The 5,093-nt window shown below is 38.8% G+C and overlaps 1 pseudogene; it reads left to right on the top strand.

Annotated features, from left to right (window-relative positions):
* On the top strand, window positions 429–4,616 carry LOC107636508 (annotated as a pseudogene).

Raw genomic sequence — 5,093 nt, 5'->3', positions numbered from 1 at the left:
ACGAAAATTTTTTTCCTTAAATTCAATTACTGCACTTTCTGTTTATTCCAGTAAAAAAAAAGCGAAAAAAAAGCAAAAAAAAAAATTTCAATTTTAAATTTTAAATTTTCTCCTTGTTTTATCCTTAATAAGGATTCAATTTTGCTAGTTTTGTCATCCTAGTATCACTTCTTGTTTCCTTTGTCACATACTTTACTTATCCTCTTGTCAAGTTGAACGTCTCTATCATTCCGATTATCTTAGTTTGGTGTCTCAATTCCTCATCTCCCGAAGTGCAACTTGTTAACGTAATCCAAGAGTGGAAAAAGGCAAGAGTGGTGAGCTCAACAGAGGGTAAAAGCCACGTATTAAGTGAAACACGAGTGTCCTACTCTGAGTGATACACGGGAGAGGAGTGTTGTAAAGCCTTTTCTTTTACAGGTTCATTGATGGCTAACACTGAAGATAACCCCGATCCACAACTAACTTTTCGCATCGACGCACTTACTAGCATCCTTACAAAGATTCAACAACGTCTTGATGACATGGATTCCCGCATTAACTCTTTCTCCCCTAAGCAAAAAGCACGGTCACGAGAATCTGTTCATAAAGATTCTACGGAGTCTGAGGGGGAGCCTTCATCCAAATCCCGGCCTCATAGACACTCGGCAGATGTTGATAGTAACCTTAATGCTATCAAGATGCGCATCCCAGAATTTAAAGGCAGAAGTGACCCTGAGGCATACCTGGAATGGGAACGAAAGGTGGAGCTCTTATTTCAATGTCATAACTACTCTGATGTGAAAAAGGTAAGACTAGCGGCTGTCGAATTCTCGAATTATGCCCTTGTCTGGTGGGCCAAGCTGGACAAACAGAGGAGGCGGAATGACAAACCACCAATTCTGTCTTGGGAGAAGATGAAGAAGGTCATGCGACAACGGTTTGTCCCTTCTTACTACTACAGGGAGCTACATCAACGGCTCCAACGGTTATACCAAGGTTCTAAGTCTGTAGATGAGTATCATAAGGAGATGGAGATGCTACTAATCCAGGAAAACATTGAGGAAGAGTCTGAGGCTACTATGGCACGTTTCTTAAGTGGGCTGAACCGAGACATTGCAAATACTGTCGAACATCTCCCATATGTGACTATGGAAGACTTGGTGAACCTCGCTATCAAGGTGGAAAGACAGCAAAAGGGAAAAGGGCTGCGTAATTCGAAGTGATGTGGGTGAATTGAAGGTTATGAAGCAAGCCCGCATACAGTTCTCTATTGGGAGATATAGTGACGAGGTACTTTGTGACGTGGTTCCCATGCAGGCTTGTCATCTACTTCTAGGCCGTCCATGGCAGTATGATAGGAAGGTGATCCATGATGGTTTCACAAACCGATACTCGTTCACCTATCTTGGGAAGAAGATTACCCTTGCACCTTTGACACCTAAAGAAGTGTACCTGGAGCAACTGAGCATGCACAAATCTACTACAGAGTCTTTAGGATGTGAGAAAATTGAAAAACAAGAGGGTAAAGAGAGAGCTCTGAGAGATGACACGTGTGAGAAAAAGAGTCTGAGTCTGAGTGAAAAAGAGAGTTCTAAAAGAGAAACATCTGTAGAGAGTGAGAGTGCTCACAAAATATGTTTTTATGAAAAAGAGAGGGATCTGAAGCATGCTAGTTTAGGAAAAAAAGCATTGGTGCTAGTACGATTTAGAGAGTCTTTACTTTCTACCATTGAAACTAACGATGACCTGCCTAGTGCTTTTATTTCACTCTTGCAGGAATTTGGCGATGTCTTTCCAGATGAGCTGCCCCCAGGTTTACCTCCGTTACGAGGCATTGAGCATCAAATTGACTTTGTTCCCGGATCAAGCATTCCTAACCGGCCAGCTTACCGAACTAATCCTGAGGAGACAAAGGAACTACAACGGCAAGTCGAGGACCTTTTGGCTAAGGGTTTTGTGAGAGAAAACATGAGTCCTTGTGCTATTCCAGTACTGTTGGTACCCAAGAAGGATGGCTCATGGAGGATGTGTGTTGACTGCAGGGCTGTAAACAAGATTACGGTAAAGTATCGCCATCCTATTCCTAGACTTGATGATATGCTTGATGAACTACATGGATCTGTTATTTTTAGTAAAATAGATTTAAGGAGTGGTTATCATCAAATACGAATGAATCTTGGTGATGAATGGAAAACAGCTTTCAAAACTAAATATGGTTTGTATGAGTGGTTAGTTATGCCATTTGGTTTGACTAATGCACCTAGTACATTCATGAGATTAATGAATCATGTTTTGCGATAATTTTTAGGTAAATTTGTGGTTGTTTATTTTGATGATATCCTTATCTACAGTAAATGCCTTGATGATCATATTTTGCTTGTTCAATCTGTTTTAGAGGTACTTAGAAAGGAAAAATTGTATGCTAATCTCCAAAAGTGCTCGTTCTGTCTGAGTAAAGTCGTATTCCTAGGTTTTGTGATAAGTTCTGCAGGGATTGAGGTAGATGACGCGAAGGTGAAGGCTATTAGAGAATGGCCCACACCTCAGAGTGTCTCTGATGTTAGAAGTTTTCATGGTCTTGCGGGTTTTTATCGGAGGTTTGTTAAAGATTTTTCTACTATTGCTGCACCTTTAACTGAAATCATCAAGAAACATGTTAACTTTAAATGGGATCACGAACAAGAAATTGCCTTTAACACCTTGAAAGAATTATTGTGTTCTGCCCCCATTCTTATTTTACCGGATTTTTCTAAAACTTTTGAAATCGAATGTGATGCTTCCGGAATTGGTATATGTGCTGTTTTAATGCAGAAAAAGCAAGCAATCGCCTATTTTAGTGAGAAGTTGAATAGATCCGTCTCAACTACTCAACTTATGATAAGGAGCTATATGCCTTGGTGCGAGCTTTAGAAGTGTGGCAGCATTATTTGCTACCTAAGGAATTTGTGGTACATACTGACCATGAATCCCTCAATCACTTGAAGGGTCAAGGGAAGCTAAACAAGAGACATGCAAAATGGATAGAATTCCTTGAATCCTTTCTGTACGTAATCGCCTATAAGCAAGGTAAGGAGAATGTGGTTGCTGATGCATTATCTAGAAGGTATTCATTAATCACAACCCTTACTTCTAAGCTGTTGGGTTTTGAGTGTATGAAGGAATTATATGCATCTGATTCTACTTTTGCCTCTATCTATGTTGCCTGTGAACATGGTGCACATAACAAATTTTACAAGCATGATGGTTTTCTTTTTCAGGGTAATAGGATTTGTGTACCTACTTGTTCTATTCGGGAGCTACTTGTTCTAGAATCACATAGTGGGGGTTTGATGGGTCATTTTGGTGTGCATAAGACTTTGGATATTTTATCTGAGCACTTTTACTGGCCCCACATGCGTAAAGATGTCGAAAAATTTTGTGCCAAATGCATTACCTATAAACAAGCTAAATCTAAGTCCTTACCACATGGTTTGTATACTCCTTTACCTGTTCCTATGCATCCATGGGTTGATATTTCTATGGATTTTTTTCTTGGTTTGCCTAGAACTAGGAGAGGTCGAGATAGCATTTTTGTTGTGGTAGATAGATTTAGTAAAATGGCTCATTTTATTGCTTGCCATAAAACTGATGATGCCACAAATATTGCTGACCTATTCTTTAGAGAAGTTGTGCGCTTACATGGTGTTCCCCAAACTATTGTTTCTGATCGTGATGTCAAATTCTTAAGTCACTTTTGGAAAGTTTTGTGGAGTAAGTTGGGAACAAAATTGTTATACTCAACTACTTGTCATCCTCAAACTGATGGTCAAACTGAAGTAGTAAATAGGACATTGGGAACCTTGTTGCGTGCTGTTGTTGGTAAGAATTTGAAAACCTGGGAAGATTGTTTACCTTTTATTGAGTTTGCTTATAACCGAACAATCCATTCTTCCACTGGTTTTTCGCCCTTTGAACTTGTCTATGGTTTTAATCCTCCAACTGTCTTAGATTTAATGCCTCTACCCTTGAGTGATCTTATTAGCTTAGATGGAGCAAGCAAGGCTGAAAAAGTTAAAGCAATACATGCAAAGGCTCGTGACCTCATTGAGAAGAAGAACAAAGCCATGGCAGAAAGGATTAACAAGAGCCGAAAGCATATAGTCTTCGAACCAGGAGATTGGGTTTGGGTACATTTGAGGAAAGAGAGATTTCCTACTCAGAGGAAGTCTAAACTTGATGCTAGAGGGGATGGCCCATTCCAAGTGCTTGAGAAGATCAATAACAACGCCTACAAGATTGACCTACCAGGTGAGTATAATGTTTCTGCCACTTTTAATGTTTCTGATCTCTCTCCTTTTGTTATGGGCACAGATTCGAGGACGAATCTTTTTGAGGAAGGAGGGAATGATACATGCTCGGAAAGACAACAGAGGCATTCTAAGACACAAGGGCAGAATGGGAATTTCACACTTCCAGAGGGACCCATCACTAGAGCACGTGCAAAGAAGCTCAAGGAGAGCTTTGGAAACCTGGCAGCGCTTATGCATATGGAGCTGCATCAAGTTCTAACTAAGGAAGAATGGGCAAGACCCATTGGATTAAGTCAGGACAGCAAGAAGCCCAATAATGCTTTCCAAATTCAGTGGAAGGCATAATTTATCTTTAAATTTCGAAAATCCTAGATTTTTGTTCTAAGTTTGTTATGTGGTCAAAAGTTGTTAGAAGACTTGTTTTATCTGCTATGCTTAGTAGTATTTTTAGGAATTTTTAAATTTAAATCAAATCTGATCTAATCTAATAAGATCAAGTCTGATTTAAATTAGTTATCATATCTTTAGGATTTTAAAATTTAAATCAAATCTGATCTAATCTAATAAGATCAAGTCTGATTTAAATTAGTTATCATATCTTTAGAATTTTAAAATTTAGATCAAATCTGATCTGATCTAATAAGATCAAATCTGATTTAAATTAGTTATCTTATCTTATCTTTTATCTAGTTTGTTGAGGTCTATTTAAACACCTTCTGGTGAGACAATTTACATAACTTTGATGAATAAATTTCAGTTGCTTTTAAGCACTTGTTATTGTGTGAGAAGTGAGGTGAGTGATTTGCTTCACTTGTTGCATGA

Source organism: Arachis ipaensis, chromosome B04 (assembly GCF_000816755.2).
Source record: "Arachis ipaensis cultivar K30076 chromosome B04, Araip1.1, whole genome shotgun sequence".
Taxonomy (NCBI): Eukaryota; Viridiplantae; Streptophyta; class Magnoliopsida; order Fabales; family Fabaceae; genus Arachis; species Arachis ipaensis.
This window is presented reverse-complemented; position numbering and strand designations above follow the sequence as displayed.